This window comes from Solea senegalensis, unplaced genomic scaffold (genome assembly GCF_019176455.1).
Source record: "Solea senegalensis isolate Sse05_10M unplaced genomic scaffold, IFAPA_SoseM_1 scf7180000017290, whole genome shotgun sequence".
NCBI classification, from domain to species: domain Eukaryota; kingdom Metazoa; phylum Chordata; class Actinopteri; order Pleuronectiformes; family Soleidae; genus Solea; species Solea senegalensis.
The window spans coordinates 1-16185 of record NW_025322324.1 but is presented as its reverse complement, the minus strand read 5'-3'; the positions used below and the strand labels follow the sequence as shown (position 1 = coordinate 16185).

At 45.8% G+C, this 16185-nt stretch overlaps 20 non-coding genes across 20 annotated transcripts; 8 read left to right on the top strand and 12 right to left on the bottom strand.

Annotated features, from left to right (window-relative positions):
• The first annotated feature begins 242 nt into the window (after window positions 1–242).
• trnal-cag lies at window positions 243–325 on the top strand. Its single transcript has one exon. It is a non-coding gene; the product is annotated as a tRNA-Leu (tRNA).
• A 353-nt stretch (window positions 326–678) lies between these two features.
• trnap-ugg lies at window positions 679–750 on the bottom strand. The gene has a single exon. It is a non-coding gene; the product is annotated as a tRNA-Pro (tRNA).
• Window positions 751–1427: 677 nt separating this feature from the next.
• On the bottom strand, window positions 1428–1499 carry trnap-agg. The gene has a single exon. It is a non-coding gene; the product is annotated as a tRNA-Pro (tRNA).
• A 691-nt stretch (window positions 1500–2190) lies between these two features.
• trnaq-cug lies at window positions 2191–2262 on the top strand. The gene has a single exon. It is a non-coding gene; the product is annotated as a tRNA-Gln (tRNA).
• Window positions 2263–3553: 1291 nt separating this feature from the next.
• trnal-cag lies at window positions 3554–3636 on the top strand. The gene has a single exon. It is a non-coding gene; the product is annotated as a tRNA-Leu (tRNA).
• A 353-nt stretch (window positions 3637–3989) lies between these two features.
• Window positions 3990–4061, bottom strand: trnap-ugg. The gene has a single exon. It is a non-coding gene; the product is annotated as a tRNA-Pro (tRNA).
• A 663-nt stretch (window positions 4062–4724) lies between these two features.
• Window positions 4725–4796, bottom strand: trnap-agg. The gene has a single exon. It is a non-coding gene; the product is annotated as a tRNA-Pro (tRNA).
• A 1700-nt stretch (window positions 4797–6496) lies between these two features.
• On the top strand, window positions 6497–6579 carry trnal-cag. The gene has a single exon. It is a non-coding gene; the product is annotated as a tRNA-Leu (tRNA).
• A 376-nt stretch (window positions 6580–6955) lies between these two features.
• On the bottom strand, window positions 6956–7027 carry trnap-ugg. The gene has a single exon. It is a non-coding gene; the product is annotated as a tRNA-Pro (tRNA).
• A 668-nt stretch (window positions 7028–7695) lies between these two features.
• Window positions 7696–7767, bottom strand: trnap-agg. The gene has a single exon. It is a non-coding gene; the product is annotated as a tRNA-Pro (tRNA).
• Window positions 7768–8634: 867 nt separating this feature from the next.
• Window positions 8635–8717, top strand: trnal-cag. The gene has a single exon. It is a non-coding gene; the product is annotated as a tRNA-Leu (tRNA).
• A 365-nt stretch (window positions 8718–9082) lies between these two features.
• On the bottom strand, window positions 9083–9154 carry trnap-ugg. Its single transcript has one exon. It is a non-coding gene; the product is annotated as a tRNA-Pro (tRNA).
• A 677-nt stretch (window positions 9155–9831) lies between these two features.
• Window positions 9832–9903, bottom strand: trnap-agg. The gene has a single exon. It is a non-coding gene; the product is annotated as a tRNA-Pro (tRNA).
• A 1716-nt stretch (window positions 9904–11619) lies between these two features.
• Window positions 11620–11702, top strand: trnal-cag. Its single transcript has one exon. It is a non-coding gene; the product is annotated as a tRNA-Leu (tRNA).
• Window positions 11703–12078: 376 nt separating this feature from the next.
• Window positions 12079–12150, bottom strand: trnap-ugg. The gene has a single exon. It is a non-coding gene; the product is annotated as a tRNA-Pro (tRNA).
• A 659-nt stretch (window positions 12151–12809) lies between these two features.
• trnap-agg lies at window positions 12810–12881 on the bottom strand. The gene has a single exon. It is a non-coding gene; the product is annotated as a tRNA-Pro (tRNA).
• An 839-nt stretch (window positions 12882–13720) lies between these two features.
• Window positions 13721–13803, top strand: trnal-cag. The gene has a single exon. It is a non-coding gene; the product is annotated as a tRNA-Leu (tRNA).
• Window positions 13804–14179: 376 nt separating this feature from the next.
• On the bottom strand, window positions 14180–14251 carry trnap-ugg. Its single transcript has one exon. It is a non-coding gene; the product is annotated as a tRNA-Pro (tRNA).
• Window positions 14252–14910: 659 nt separating this feature from the next.
• trnap-agg lies at window positions 14911–14982 on the bottom strand. Its single transcript has one exon. It is a non-coding gene; the product is annotated as a tRNA-Pro (tRNA).
• Window positions 14983–15849: 867 nt separating this feature from the next.
• trnal-cag lies at window positions 15850–15932 on the top strand. The gene has a single exon. It is a non-coding gene; the product is annotated as a tRNA-Leu (tRNA).
• The last annotated feature ends 253 nt before the right edge of the window (window positions 15933–16185 follow it).

The following is a 16185-nucleotide window of genomic DNA, read 5'->3' as shown; positions in this document are numbered from 1 at the left end:
TTGACCCCTAATGGAAAAGAGCTAAGGGCAGCATTGTAGGTGACTAATAGTTGGTGTCTTAGGCCACCTTCTCTGTTGTGTGATGGTTTTCTAGGCTAAAAAAATAAGGTTATTTCATTCCCCTTTCAAACCATATGTCCCCCTTGGCCAGAATGTGGACATTCTCGTCATCAACAGAGTATCTTTTGTGCTTCAGATGCAAATGGGCAGCCCGGTCTGGACAAGTCACAGCTACCCGCCAAGTCAGGATGGCCGAGCGGTCCAAGGCGCTGCGGTCAGGTCGCAGTCTCCCATGGAGGCGTGGGTTCGAATCCCACTTCTGACAGGATAACTTTTGGGGCAGCCGGACTTTGCCTCATAACAGAACAGTTGGGCGTTCAAATCCCTAGACACGTCAACTACTTGCCCCCATTCACAGCCATTGCTCCCTTGGTGTACTCAGGTGGTGCCCACTGCTCCTTGGAATCCCTGCATTCGGCGTGCGTGCGCAAATTAAACGACTCTTTAAGCATGCGAGATTCCAGCTTGGTCACATTCACTACACTTGGCAAAGACTTGACTGGTTTCATGGTTGAAACAGTGCTGTGTGAAAGGCCTTTCTGCAAGAATCGTAGCGCAAGTCCAAGGAAACAGGGAACTCCCACATCTCAAACGTTATAATTGGACCACACCTGCAGAGGGCTCGTCCGGGAGTTGAACCCGGGACCTCTCGCACCCAAAGCGAGAATCATACCCCTAGACCAACGAGCCTCTATAGAGGGGAAATATTCTATGTAGGTGTCGTGTTACAGATTTTATGTGAGAAATACTCATCAAGAATGGGTCACAGAGCTTTTGAGTCTACATCTGCAAACCCGCAATTCCACCTCACTCACAAAGGACTTACATTGATGAGGCTTTATGCTTGCAATAGTTCAGTGGATGTTTTGTGTGGGATTTTGAATGTGGGCCCTCTTTCAGCCAGAGAATAAGACCAACAAAATGTACTCATTTCTCCAGGGAAGCATGTCTGCTAAGGCCTAAGATTACGATAAGATAACATGTTTTAGGATTCCTTTTCTTTGTATAAAGGTGAGCCAAGTAGGTCTCTCCTTCCACTCTCTTTATTTCTCAATAGTCTTCACTTTCATTCAAAATCCCTATTGAGCATGGGTGACAGGTTCATAGAGTTTGCCACTTTAAATGTGCAATACCACCACAGTCACAAACAACTCGCATTAGTAAGAACAGAATTTATAGTTGAGATAGGGCTCGACTGTGTGAGTCATTCAGTACATTTGGCAAGGACAAACTTCATGGTTGAAACACTGCTGTGTGAAAGGCTTATCTGAGATTTCAACCCAGGACCTTCGGCTGCTATTGCAAAGCCAACAGAGCAGAAGTTGCAGGTAAGCGTGACGTCCTGACAGAAGAACGGGGGCTGTATAGGGCTCGTCCGGGATTTGAACCCGGGACCTCTCGCACCCTAAGCGAGAATCATACCCCTAGACCACCGAGCCACGAACCTTGCGCCATTTTATATGTAGGTCTCCTGTTACAGATTGTATGTGAGAACTATTACAATATCACCAGATTAAGTTAAAAAGACAAGGGAAATTGGGAAAAGATACTGTTGGACTATGTTTTATGTTCTGTCTGTGAAGGTTCTTAGACATCCAGATCATTGTCAGGAGTTTGCTGTGGACAACAAGACTTGCTGGAGTTAGGTTGAAGATGTTTTAACGCTCATCCACGAGGCTTCTTCACTTCTGACTGTCTTGTGGATAAAAAAAAAAAATCCAGGTATTTAGCCTCTGTAAGCTGGATACATGTAAAGAAAACGTTACATTGAACAACGCAGGTCGTTCACACTCTGACCCACTTCCTGGTAGTTAGTTTCACCTGAGTCAAGTTGGGAATGACCGTTGTTGGGGTCACCTGAGAGACACCTCACAGAATAAGTGTAAAAATCCAGCTTCTGACCAGAGTGGTATGATGTATTCTGTAACAGCCCAGCCCACAATCCAGATGAAAAGTTTTATTGAGAGACGCAGGATTCTCACCCACAACTTCAGGGAAAGACTGTCACCTGAATGCAGGGCCTTCCTGACTCTATACACTTTAAAAACATTTCAACTGCACAGGTGGGTTCCCAGTGGTTCCCAGTGGTTCCATAGTGGTTCCATAGTGGTTCCATAGTGGTTCCATAGTGGTTCCATAGTGTAATGGTTAGCACTCTGGACTCTGAATCCAGCAATCCGAGTTCAAATCTCGGTGGAACCTGTCTTTTTGGTATTTACGCTAGCCAAATTGATGAAGAATGAAATGTGGCACAGCTTGGAAAAAGACTGCAAGTTTGTCATGTTGCTGTGATCAGCTCAGAAGTCAGAAAGCTTCCCAACAGATCCTTCTTCAGTGCCCCCTTTGGTATAATGGGGTGGGGAAGCTGACTAAAGACTGTCTGCCTCTGTTGCGCCTCACCTGCTGTACTATCTGGAGTACCATTTGGCTAGTAACAGAACAGTTGGTGGTTCAACTCCCTGGACACGTCAAGGACTGGCATACCCCATAGCAAACAACTCGCGCCCATTCACACCCATTGCTCCCTTGGCGTAGGCAGGCCCAGTGTCCTTGGCTTGCATTGGATGTGTTTGCTCACTGGTGTGTGTGCGCTGTCAAGACTGGCTCAGATGACTTGACAAAACAGCTACAAGAGAGATGCTGGCAATTTAACATTTATTTATAATCAACATAACAAGCTAAACCAAACATAACCTATATCTGTAATCAGGTGAATCAGTTGTAAATGCAGGTGTATGGATGTGTGTGAGTGTTGGATGTGAAACTAAGAACAAAACAATGTGAGCTGCAGGACGCCAGGCTGGAAATGGTGAGAGAGAGCACGGCTGGACTGTTGGGCTTTAAAGGCACAGCCCCGCCTCCGTAGTAACTGCACACACCTGTGATGCATAGGCTTGATTGCCTGCCTGATTGCCTGTGTGAAACAAAGAGAAAGGGAGAGAGACACACCTACACAACCCCGGCCACTCGGGGTCGTCACAGCGCAAATTAAACTACTAAACTCCACCCTCTTCAAACTTGCGTTACCACGGCTGTTAGATTTGGCAAGGACAAACTTCATGGTTGAAACATTATTGTGTGAAAGGCTTTTCTGGGATTTGAACCCAGGACTTTTCACGGCCATTGCATTCATTTTCTTTTTATCAAGTGGTCTTGCTTGAGGTAAGTTGAAGATATTTCACCTCTCATCCAAGAGACCCACTCTGCTAATGTGTGTTGGAGTTCACCTTTGTTTGTCAGTGGTTTGCTTGTTGACCCCTAATGGAAAAGAGCTAAGGGCAGCATTGTAGGTGACTAATAGTTGGTGTCTTAGGCCACCTTCTCTGTTGTGTGATGGTTTTCTAGGCTAAAAAAATAAGGTTATTTCATTCCCCTTTCAAACCATATGTCCCCCTTGGCCAGAATGTGGCCATTCTCGTCATCAACAGAGTATCTTTTGTTCTTCAGATGCAAATGGGCAGCCCGGTCTGGACAAGTCACAGCTACCCGCCAAGTCAGGATGGCCGAGCGGGCCAAGGCGCTGCGTTCAGGTCGCAGTCTCCCATGGAGGCGTGGGTTCGAATCCCACTTCTGACAGGATAACTTTTGGGGCAGCCGGACTTTGCCTCATAACAGAACAGTTGGGCGTTCAAATCCCTAGACACGTCAACTACTTGCCCCCATTCACAGCCATTGCTCCCTTGGTGTACTCAGGTGGTGCCCACTGCTCCTTGGAATCCCTGCATTCGGCGTGCGTGCGCAAATTAAACGACTCTTTAAGCATGCGAGATTCCAGCTTGGTCACATTCACTACACTTGGCAAAGACTTGACTGGTTTCATGGTTGAAACAGTGCTGTGTGAAAGGCCTTTCTGCAAGAATCATAGCGCAAGTCCCAGGAAACAGGGAACTCCCACATCTCAAACGTTATAATTGGACCACACCTGCAGAGGGCTCGTCCGGGATTTGAACCCGGGACCTCTCGCACCCAAAGCGAGAATCATACCCCTAGACCAACGAGCCTCTATAGAGGGGAAATATTCTATGTAGGTGTCGTGTTACAGATTTTATGTGAGAAATACTCATCAAGAATGGGTCACAGAGATTTTGAGTCTACATCTGCAAACCCGCAATTCCACCTCACTCACAAAGGACTTACATTGATGAGGCTTTATGCTTGCAATAGTTCAGTGGATGTTTTGTGTGGGATTTTGAATGTGGGACCTCTTTCAGCCAAAGTGAGAATAAGACCAACAAAATGTACTCATTTCTCCAGGGAAGCATGTCTGCTAAGGCCTAAGATTACGATAAGATAACATGTTTTAGGATTCCTTTTCTTTGTATAAAGGTGAGTCAAGTAGGTCTCTCCTTCCAATCTCTTTATTTCTCAATAGTCTTCACTTTCATTCAAAATCCCTATTGATCATGGTTGACAGGTTCATAGAGTTTGCCACTTTAAATGTGCAATACCACCACAGTCACAAACAACTCGCATTAGTAAGGACGGAATTTGTAGTTGAGATAGGGCTCAACTGTGTGAGTCATTCAGTACATTTGGCAAGGACAAACTTCATGGTTGAAACACTCTGAGATTTCAACCCAGGACCTTCGACTGCTATTGCAAAGCCAACAGAGCAGAAGTTGCAGGTAAGCGTGACGTCCTGACAGAAGAACGGGGGCTGTATAGGGCTCGTCCGGGATTTGAACCCGGGACCTCTCGCACCCTAAGCGAGAATCATACCCCTAGACCAACGAGCCACGAACCTTGCGCCATTTTCTATGTAGGTGTCCTGTTAGAGATTGTATGTGAGAACTATTACAATATCACCAGATTAAGTTAAAAAGACAAGGGAAATTGGGAAAAGATACTGTTGGACTATGTTTTATGTTCTGTCTGTGAAGGTTCTTAGACATCCAGATCATTGTCAGGAGTTTGCTGTGGACAACAAGACTTGCTGGAGTTAGGTTGAAGATGTTTTAACGCTCATCCACGAGGCTTCTTCACTTCTGACTGTCTTGTGGATAAAAAAAAAAATCCAGGTATTTAGCCTCTGTAAGCTGGATACATGTAAAGAAAACGTTACATTGAACAACGCAGGTCGTTCACACTCTGACCCACTTCCGTGTAGTTAGTTTCACCTGAGTCAAGTTGGGATTGACCGTTGTTGGGGTCACCTGAGAGACACCTCACAGAATAAGTGTAAAAATCCAGCTTCTGACCAGAGTGGTATGATGTATTCTGTAACAGCCCAGACCACAATCCAGATGAAAAGTTTTATTGAGAGACGCAGGATTCTCACCCACAACTTCAGGGAAAGACTGTCACCTGAATGCAGGGCCTTCCTGACTCTATACACTTTAAAAACATTTCAACTGCACAGGTGGGTTCCCAGTGGTTCCCAGTGGTTCCCAGTGGTTCCCAGTGGTTCCCAGTGGTTCCCAGTGGTTCCCAGTGGTTCCCAGTGGTTCCCAGTGGTTCCCAGTGGCACCCAGTGGCACCCAGTGGTTCCACGTTGTAATGGTTAGCACTCTGGACTCTGAATCCAGCAATCCGAGTTCAAATCTCGGTGGAACCTGTCTTTTTGGTATTTACGCTAGCCAAATTGATGAAGAATGAAATGTGGCACAGCTTGGAAAAAGACTGCAAGTTTGTCATGTTGCTGTGATCAGCTCAGAAGTCAGAAAGCTTCCCAACAGATCCTTCTTCAGTGCCCCCTTTGGTATAATGGGGTGGGGAAGCTGACTAAAGACTGTCTGCCTCTGTTGCACCTCACCTGCTGTACTATCTGGAGTACCATTTGGCTAGTAACAGAACAGTTGGTGGTTCAAATCCCTGGACACGTCAAGGACTGGCATACTCCATAGCAAACAACTCGCGCCCATTCACACCCATTGCTCCCTTGGCGTAGGCAGGCCCAGTGTCCTTGGCTTGCATTGGATGTGTTTGCGCAAATTAAACTACTAAACTCCACCCTCTTCAAACTTGCGTTACCACGGCTGTTAGATTTGGCAAGGACAAACTTCATGGTTGAAACATTGCTGTGTGAAAGGCTTTTCTGGGATTTGAACCCAGGACCTTTCACAGCCATTGCATTCATTTTCTTTTTATCAAATGGTCTTGCTTGAGGTAAGTTGAAGATATTTCACCTCTCATCCAAGAGACCCACTCTGCTAATGTGTGTTGGAGTTCACCTTTGTTTGTCAGTGGTTTGCTTGTTGACCCCTAATGGAAAAGAGCTAAGGGCAGCAGTGTAGGTGACTAATAGTTGGTGTCTTAGGCCACCTTCTCTGTTGTGTGATGGTTTTCTAGGCTAAAAAAATAAGGTTATTTCATTCCCCTTTCAAACCATATGTCCCCCTTGGCCAGAATGTGGACATTCTCGTCATCAACAGAGTATCTTTTGTTCTTCAGATGCAAATGGGCAGCCCGGTCTGGACAAGTCACAGCTACCCGCCAAGTCAGGATGGCCGAGCGGTCCAAGGGGCTGCGTTCAGGTCGCAGTCTCCCATGGAGGCGTGGGTTCGAATCCCACTTCTGACAGGATAACTTTTGGGGCAGCCGGACTTTGCCTCATAACAGAACAGTTGGGCGTTCAAATCCCTAGACACGTCAACAATTGGCCTAGCCCATAGCAAACTACTTGCCCCCATTCACAGCCATTGCTCCCTTGGTGTACTCAGGTGGTGCCCACTGCTCCTTGGATTCCCTGCATTCGGTGTGCGTGCGCAAATTAAACGCCTCTTTAAGCATGCGAGATTCCAGCTTGGTCACATTCACTACACTTGGCAAAGACTTGACTGGTTTCATGGTTGAAACAGTGCTGTGTGAAAGGCCTTTCTGCAAGAATCGTAGCGCAAGTCCAAGGAAACAGGGAACTCCCACATCTCAAACGTTATAATTGGACCACACCTGCAGAGGGCTCGTCCGGGATTTGAACCCGGGACCTCTCGCACCCAAAGCGAGAATCATACCCCTAGACCAACGAGCCTCTATAGAGGGGAAATATTCTATGTAGGTGTCGTGTTACAGATTTTATGTGAGAAATACTCATCAAGAATGGGTCACAGAGCTTTTGAGGCTACATCTGCAAACCCGCAATTCCACCTCACTCACAAAGGACTTACATTGATGAGGCTTTATGCTTGCAATAGTTCAGTGGATGTTTTGTGTGGGATTTTGAATGTGGGACCTCTTTCAGCCAGAGAATAAGACCAACAAAATGTACTCATTTCTCCAGGGAAGCATGTCTGCTAAGGCCTAAGATTACGATAAGATAACATGTTTTAGGATTCCTTTTCTTTGTATAAAGGTGAGTCAAGTAGGTCTCTCCTTCCACTCTCTTTATTTCTCAATAGTCTTCACTTTCATTCAAAATCCCTATTGATCATGGTTGACAGGTTCATAGAGTTTGCCACTTTAAATGTGCAATACCACCACAGTCACAAACAACTCGCATTAGTAAGAACAGAATTTATAGTTGAGATAGGGCTCGACTGTGTGAGTCATTCAGTACATTTGACAAGGACAAACTTCATGGTTGAAACACTGCTGTGTGAAAGGCTTATCTGAGATTTCAACCCAGGACCTTCGACTGCTATTGCAAAGCAGAAGTTGCAGGTAAGCGTGACGTCCTGACAGAAGAACGGGGGCTGTATAGGGCTCGTCCGGGATTTGAACCCGGGACCTCTCGCACCCTAAGCGAGAATCATACCCCTAGACCAACGAGCCACGCACCTTGCGCCATTTTCTATGTAGGTGTCCTGTTACAGATTGTATGTGAGAACTATTACAATATCACCAGATTAAGTTAAAAAGACAAGGGAAATTGGGAAAAGATACTGTTGGACTATGTTTTATGTTCTGTCTGTGAAGGTTCTTAGTCATCCAGATCATTGTCAGGAGTTTGCTGTGGACAACAAGACTTGCTGGAGTTAGGTTGAAGATGTTTTAACGCTCATCCACGAGGCTTCTTCACTTCTGACTGTCTTGTGGATAAAAAAAAGAAATCCAGGTATTTAGCCTCTGTAAGCTGGATACATGTAAAGAAAACGTGCATTGGATGTGTTTGCTCACTGGTGTGTGTGCGCAAATTAAACTACTAAACTCCACCCTCTTCAAACTTGCGTTACAACGGCTGTTAGATTTGGCAAGGACAAACTTCATGGTTGAAACATTGCTGTGTGAAAGGCTTTTCTGGGATTTGAACCCAGGACCTTTCACGGCCATTGCATTCATTTTCTTTTTATCAAGTGGTCTTGCTTGAGGTAAGTTGAAGATATTTCACCTCTCATCCAAGAGACCCACTCTGCTAATGTGTGTTGGAGTTCACCTTTGTTTGTCAGTGGTTTGCTTGTTGACCCCTAATGGAAAAGAGCTAAGGGCAGCATTGTAGGTGACTAATAGTTGGTGTCTTAGGCCACCTTCTCTGTTGTGTGATGGTTTTCTAGGCTAAAAAAATAAGGTTATTTCATTCCCCTTTCAAACCATATGTCCCCCTTGGCCAGAATGTGGACATTCTCGTCATCAACAGAGTATCTTTTGTTCTTCAGATGCAAATGGGCAGCCCGGGCTGGACAAGTCACAGCTACCCGCCAAGTCAGGATGGCCGAGCGGTCCAAGGCGCTGCGTTCAGGTCGCAGTCTCCCATGGAGGCGTGGGTTCGAATCCCACTTCTGACAGGATAACTTTTGGGGCAGCCGGACTTTGCCTCATAACTGAACAGTTGGGCGTTCAAATCCCTAGACACGTCAACAATTGGCCTAGCCCATAGCAAACTACTTGCCCCCATTCACAGCCATTGCTCCCTTGGTGTACTCAGGTGGTGCCCACTGCTCCTTGGATTCCCTGCATTCGGTGTGCGTGCGCAAATTAAACGACTCTTTAAGCATGCGAGATTCCATTCACTACACTTGGCAAAGACTTGACTGGTTTCATGGTTGAAACAGTGCTGTGTGAAAGGCCTTTCTGCAAGAATCGTAGCGCAAGTCCCAGGAAACAGGAAACTCCCACATCTCAAACGCTATAATTGGACCACACCTGCAGAGGGCTCGTCCAGGATTTGAACCCGGGACCTCTCGCACCCAAAGCGAGAATCATACCCCTAGACCAACGAGCCTCTATAGAGGGGAAATATTCTATGTAGGTGTCGTGTTACAGATTTTATGTGAGAAATACTCATCAAGAATGGGTCACAGAGCTTTTGAGTCTACATCTGCAACCCCGCAATTCCACCTCACTCACAAAGGACTTACATTGATGAGGCTTTATGCTTGCAATAGTTCAGTGGATGTTTTGTGTGGGATTTTGAATGTGGGACCTCTTTCAGCCAGAGAATAAGACCAACAAAATGTACTCATTTCTCCAGGGAAGCATGTCTGCTAAGGCCTAAGATTACGATAAGATAACATGTTTTAGGATTCCTTTTCTTTGTATAAAGGTGAGTCAAGTAGGTCTCTCCTTCCAATCTCTTTATTTCTCAATAGTCTTCACTTTCATTCAAAATCCCTATTGATCATGGTTGACAGGTTCATAGAGTTTGCCACTTTAAATGTGCAACACCACCACACTCACAAACAACTCGCATTAGTAAGAACAGAATTTATAGTTGAGATAGGGCTCGACTGTGTGAGTCATTCAGTACATTTGGCAAGGACAAACTTCATGGTTGAAACACTGCTGTGTGAAAGGCTTATCTGAGATTTCAACCCAGGACCTTCGACTGCTATTGCAAAGCCAACAGAGCAGAAGTTGCAGGTAAGCGTGACGTCCTGACAGAAGAACGGGGGCTGTATAGGGCTCGTCCGGGATTTGAACCCGGGACCTCTCGCACCCTAAGCGAGAATCATACCCCTAGACCAACGAGCCACGAAGCTTGCACCATTTTATATGTAGGTCTCCTGTTACAGATTGTATGTGAGAACTATTACAATATCACCAGATTAAGTTAAAAAGACAAGGGAAATTGTGAAAAGATACTGTTGGACTATGTTTTATGTTCTGTCTGTGAAGGTTCTTAGACATCCAGATCATTGTCAGGAGTTTGCTGTGGACAACAAGACTTGCTGGAGTTAGGTTGAAGATGTTTTAACGCTCATCCACGAGGCTTCTTCACTTCTGACTGTCTTGTGGATAAAAAAAAAAATCCAGGTATTTAGCCTCTGTAAGCTGGATACATGTAAAGAAAACGTTACATTGAACAACGCAGGTCGTTCACACTCTGACCCACTTCCGGGTAGTTAGTTTCACCTGAGTCAAGTTGGGAATGACCGTTGTTGGGGTCACCTGAGAGACACCTCACAGAATAAGTGTAAAAATCCAGCTTCTGACCAGAGTGGTATGATGTATTCTGTAACAGCCCAGACCACAATCCAGATGAAAAGTTTTATTGAGAGACGCAGGATTCTCACCCACAACTTCAGGGAAAGACTGTCACCTGAATGCAGGGCCTTCCTGACTCTATACACTTTAAAAACATTTCAACTGCACAGGTGGGTTCCCAGTGGTTCCCAGTGGTTCCCAGTGGTTCCCAGTGGTTCCCAGTGGTTCCCAGTGGTTCCCAGTGGTTCCCAGTGGTTCCCAGTGGTTCCCAGTGGCACCCAGTGGCACCCAGTGGTTCCACGTTGTAATGGTTAGCACTCTGGACTCTGAATCCAGCAATCCGAGTTCAAATCTTGGTGGAACCTGTCTTTTTGGTATTTACGCTAGCCAAATTGATGAAGAATGAAATGTGGCACAGCTTGGAAAAAGACTGCAAGTTTGTCATGTTGCTGTGATCAGCTCAGAAGTCAGAAAGCTTCCCAACAGATCCTTCTTCAGTGCCCCCTTTGGTATAATGGGGTGGGGAAGCTGACTAAAGACTGTCTGCCTCTGTTTCGCCTCACCTGCTGTACTATCTGGAGTACCATTTGGCTAGTAACAGAACAGTTGGTGGTTCAAATCCCTGGACACGTCAAGGACTGGCATACCCCATAGCAAACAACTCGCGCCCATTCACACCCATTGCTCCCTTGGCGTAGGCAGGCCCAGTGTCCTTGGCTTGCATTGGATGTGTTTGCTCACTGGTGTGTGTGCCCAAATTAAACTACTAAACTCCACCCTCTTCAAACTTGCGTTACCACGGCTGTTAGATTTGGCAAGGACAAACTTCATGGTTGAAACATTATTGTGTGAAAGGCTTTTCTGGGATTTGAACCCAGGACTTTTCACGGCCATTGCATTCATTTTCTTTTTATCAAGTGGTCTTGCTTGAGGTAAGTTGAAGATATTTCACCTCTCATCCAAGAGACACACTCTGCTAATGTGTGTTGGAGTTCACCTTTGTTTGTCAGTGGTTTGCTTGTTGACCCCTAATGGAAAAGAGCTAAGGGCAGCATTGTAGGTGACTAATAGTTGGTGTCTTAGGCCACCTTCTCTGTTGTGTGATGGTTTTCTATGCTAAAAAAATAAGGTTATTTCATTCCCCTTTCAAACCATATGTCCCCCTTGGCCAGAATGTGGACATTCTCGTCAGCAACAGAGTATCTTTTGTTCTTCAGATGCAAATGGGCAGCCCGGTCTGGACAAGTCACAGCTACCCGCCAAGTCAGGATGGCCGAGCGGTCCAAGGCGCTGCGTTCAGGTCGCAGTCTCCCATGGAGGCGTGGGTTCGAATCCCACTTCTGACAGGATATCTTTTGGGGCAGCCGGACTTTGCCTCATAACAGAACAGTTGGGCGTTCAAATCCCTAGACACGTCAACAATTGGCCTAGCCCATAGCAAACTACTTGCCCCCATTCACAGCCATTGCTCCCTTGGTGTACTCAGGTGGTGCCCACTGCTCCTTGGATTCCCTGCATTCGGTGTGCGTGCGCAAATTAAACGACTCTTTAAGCATGCGAGATTCCAGCTTGGTCACATTCACTACACTTGGCAAAGACTTGACTGGTTTCATGGTTGAAACAGTGCTGTGTGAAAGGCCTTTCTGCAAGAACCGTAGCGCAAGTCCAAGGAAACAGGGAACTCCCACATCTCAAACGTTATAATTGGACCACCCCTGCAGAGGGCTCGTCCGGGATTTGAACCCGGGACCTCTCGCACCCAAAGCGAGAATCATACCCCTAGACCAACGAGCCTCTATAGAGGGGAAATATTCTATGTAGGTGTCGTGTTACAGATTTTATGTGAGAAATACTCATCAAGAATGGGTCACAGAGCTTTTGAGTCTACATCTGCAAACCCGCAATTCCACCTCACTCACAAAGGACTTACATTGATGAGGCTTTATGCTTGCAATAGTTCAGTGGATGTTTTGTGTGGGATTTTGAATGTGGGCCCTCTTTCAGCCAGAGAATAAGACCAACAAAATGTACTCATTTCTCCAGGGAAGCATGTCTGCTAAGGCCTAAGATTACGATAAGATAACATGTTTTAGGATTCCTTTTCTTTGTATAAAGGTGAGTCAAGTAGGTCTCTCCTTCCAATCTCTTTATTTCTCAATAGTCTTCACTTTCATTCAAAATCCCTATTGATCATGGTTGACAGGTTCATAGAGTTTGCCACTTTAAATGTGCAATACCACCACAGTCACAAACAACTCGCATTAGTAAGGACGGAATTTGTAGTTGAGATAGGGCTCAACTGTGTGAGTCATTCAGTACATTTGGCAAGGACAAACTTCATGGTTGAAACACTCTGAGATTTCAACCCAGGACCTTCGACTGCTATTGCAAAGCCAACAGAGCAGAAGTTGCAGGTAAGCGGGACGTCCTGACAGAAGAACGGGGGCTGTATAGGGCTCGTCCGGGATTTGAACCCGGGACCTCTCGCACCCTAAGCGAGAATCATACCCCTAGACCAACGAGCCACGAACCTTGCGCCATTTTCTATGTAGGTGTCCTGTTACAGATTGTATGTGAGAACTATTACAATATCACCAGATTAAGTTAAAAAGACAAGGGAAATTGGGAAAAGATACTGTTGGACTATTTTTTATGTTCTGTCTGTGAAGGTTCTTAGACATCCAGATCATTGTCAGGAGTTTGCTGTGGACAACAAGACTTGCTGGAGTTAGGTTGAAGATGTTTTAACACTCATCCACGAGGCTTCTTCACTTCTGACTGTCTTGTGGATAAAAAAAAGAAATCCAGGTATTTAGCCTCTGTAAGCTGGATACATGTAAAGAAAACGTGCATTGGATGTGTGTCTACTAAACTCCACCCTCTTCAAACTTGCGTTACCACGGCTGTTAGATTTGGCAAGGACAAACTTCATGGTTGAAACATTGCTGTGTGAAAGGCTTTTCTGGGATTTGAACCCAGGACCTTTCACGGCCATTGCATTCATTTTCTTTTTATCAAGTGGTCTTGCTTGAGGTAAGTTGAAGATATTTCACCTCTCATCCAAGAGACCCACTCTGCTAATGTGTGTTGGAGTTCACCTTTGTTTGTCAGTGGTTTGCTTGTTGACCCCTAATGGAAAAGAGCTAAGGGCAGCATTGTAGGGGACTAATAGTTGGTGTCTTAGGCCACCTTCTCTGTTGTGTGATGGTTTTCTAGGCTAAAAAAATAAGGTTATTTCATTCCCCTTTCAAACCATATGTCCCCCTTGGCCAGAATGTGGACATTCTCGTCATCAACAGAGTATCTTTTGTTCTTCAGATGCAAATGGGCAGCCCGGTCTGGACAAGTCACAGCTACCCGCCAAGTCAGGATGGCCGAGCAGTCCAAGGCGCTGCGTTCAGGTCGCAGTCTCCCATGGAGGCGTGGGTTCGAATCCCACTTCTGACAGGATATCTTTTGGGGCAGCCGGACTTTGCCTCATAACAGAACAGTTGGGCGTTCAAATCCCTAGACACGTCAACAATTGGCCTAGCCCATAGCAAACTACTTGCCCCCATTCACAGCCATTGCTCCCTTGGGGTACTCAGGTGGTGCCCACTGCTCCTTGGATTCCCTGCATTCGGTGTGCGTGCGCAAATTAAACGACTCTTTAAGCATGCGAGATTCCAGCTTGGTCACATTCACTACACTTGGCAAAGACTTGACTGGTTTCATGGTTGAAACAGTGCTGTGTGAAAGGCCTTTCTGCAAGAACCATAGCGCAAGTCCAAGGAAACAGGGAACTCCCACATCACAAACGTTATAATTGGACCACACCTGCAGAGGGCTCGTCCGGGATTTGAACCCGGGACCTCTCGCACCCAAAGCGAGAATCATACCCCTAGACCAACGAGCCTCTATAGAGGGGAAATATTCTATGTAGGTGTCGTGTTACAGATTTTATTTGAGAAATACTCATCAAGAATGGGTCACAGAGCTTTTGAGTCTACATCTGCAAACCCGCAATTCCACCTCACTCACAAAGGACTTACATTGATGAGGCTTTATGCTTGCAATAGTTCAGTGGATGTTTTGTGTGGGATTTTGAATGTGGGACCTCTTTCAGCCAGAGAATAAGACAAACAAAATGTACTCATTTCTCCAGGGAAGCATGTCTGCTAAGGCCTAAGATTACGATAAGATAACATGTTTTAGGATTCCTTTTCTTTGTATAAAGGTGAGTCAAGTAGGTCTCTCCTTCCAATCTCTTTATTTCTCAATAGTCTTCACTTTCATTCAAAATCCCTATTGATCATGGTTGACAGGTTCATAGAGTTTGCCACTTTAAATGTGCAATACCACCACAGTCACAAACAACTCGCATTAGTAAGGACGGAATTTGTAGTTGAGATAGGGCTCAACTGTGTGAGTCATTCAGTACATTTGGCAAGGACAAACTTCATGGTTGAAACACTCTGAGATTTCAACCCAGGACCTTCGACTGCTATTGCAAAGCCAACAGAGCAGAAGTTGCAGGTAAGCGTGACGTCCTGACAGAAGAACGGGGGCTGTATAGGGCTCGTCTGGGATTTGAACCCGGGACCTCTCGCACCCTAAGCGAGAATCATACCCCTAGACCAACGAGCCACGAACCTTGCGCCATTTTCTATGTAGGTGTCCTGTTACAGATTGTATGTGAGAACTATTACAATATCACCAGATTAAGTTAAAAAGACAAGGGAAATTGGGAAAAGATACTGTTGGACTATTTTTTATGTTCTGTCTGTGAAGGTTCTTAGACATCCAGATCATTGTCAGGAGTTTGCTGTGGACAACAAGACTTGCTGGAGTTAGGTTGAAGATGTTTTAACGCTCATCCACGAGGCTTCTTCACTTCTGACTGTCTTGTGGATAAAAAAAAGAAATCCAGGTATTTAGCCTCTGTAAGCTGGATACATGTAAAGAAAACATGCATTGGATGTGTTTGCTCACTGGTGTGTGTGCGCAAATTAAACTACTAAACTCCACCCTCTTCAAACTTGCGTTACCACGGCTGTTAGATTTGGCAAGGACAAACTTCATGGTTGAAACATTGCTGTGTGAAAGGCTTTTCTGGGATTTGAACCCAGGACCTTTCACGGCCATTTCATTCATTTTCTTTTTATCAAGTGGTCTTGCTTGAGGTAAGTTGAAGATATTTCACCTCTCATCCAAGAGACCCACTCTGCTAATGTGTGTTGGAGTTCACCTTTGTTTGTCAGTGGGTTGCTTGTTGACCCCTAATGGAAAAGAGCTAAGGGCAGCATTGTAGGTGACTAATAGTTGGTGTCTTAGGCCACCTTCTCTGTTGTGTGATGGTTTTCTAGGCTAAAAAAATAAGGTTATTTCATTCCCCTTTCAAACCATATGTCCCCCTTGGCCAGAATGTGGACATTCTCGTCATCAACAGAGTATCTTTTGTTCTTCAGATGCAAATGGGCAGCCCGGTCTGGACAAGTCACAGCTACCCGCCAAGTCAGGATGGCCGAGCGGTCCAAGGCGCTGCGTTCAGGTCGCAGTCTCCCATGGAGGCGTGGGTTCGAATCCCCCTTCTGACAGGATAACTTTTGGGGCAGCCGGACTTTGCCTCATAACAGAACAGTTGGGCGTTCAAATTCCTAGACACGTCAACAATTGGCCTAGCCCATAGCAAACTACTTGCCCCCATTCACAGCCATTGCTCCCTTGGTGTACTCAGGTGGTGCCCACTGCTCCTTGGTTTCCCTGCATTTGGTGTGTGTGCCCAAATTAAACGACTCTTTAAGCATGCAAGATTCCAGCTTGGTCACATTCACTACATTTGGCAAAGAC